The 363-nt window shown below is 38.0% G+C and overlaps 1 protein-coding gene across 6 annotated transcripts in view; it reads right to left on the bottom strand.

Moving 5' to 3' along the window:
• The window catches only part of nup54 (nucleoporin 54), a 12830-nt gene that overhangs the window by 4146 nt on the left and 8321 nt on the right, over positions 1 to 363 (bottom strand). The gene's annotated exons all lie outside the window — the stretch shown is intronic.

Below are 363 nucleotides of genomic sequence, written 5' to 3'. Positions count from 1 at the left end.
CATGACATGCATGCTGCTCATTCTGTGTAATTAAATCTGTAATTGAAAGGGGCATGTTCAAAATAATTTTTTTGTTCAACTAGTGAGGTAATTGATTCTGTGAACAGATGTCGATGATAGCTCATATTTAAGGAACGAAGGAAGCAAATGCTGCAACCCCCTTGCACTGAATTCAAGCCACAGTACACTGAAGACAGTAAAGCATGATGGTGCAAAAAAATCATGTTATGGGGATGTTTCTCATACTGTGGGCCTATTTATGGCATATAAGGGATCATGGATCAGTTTCAATACATCAAAATACTAGAAGAAGTCATGTTGCCTTATGCTGAAGAAGCGGAAATGCCTTTGAAATGGGTCTTT

The sequence above is a fragment of the Etheostoma spectabile genome, chromosome 16 (genome assembly GCF_008692095.1).
Source record: "Etheostoma spectabile isolate EspeVRDwgs_2016 chromosome 16, UIUC_Espe_1.0, whole genome shotgun sequence".
Classification (NCBI taxonomy): domain Eukaryota; kingdom Metazoa; phylum Chordata; class Actinopteri; order Perciformes; family Percidae; genus Etheostoma; species Etheostoma spectabile.
The sequence above is the reverse complement of the archived record's forward strand: the minus strand, read 5'-3'. Positions and strand labels throughout refer to the sequence as shown.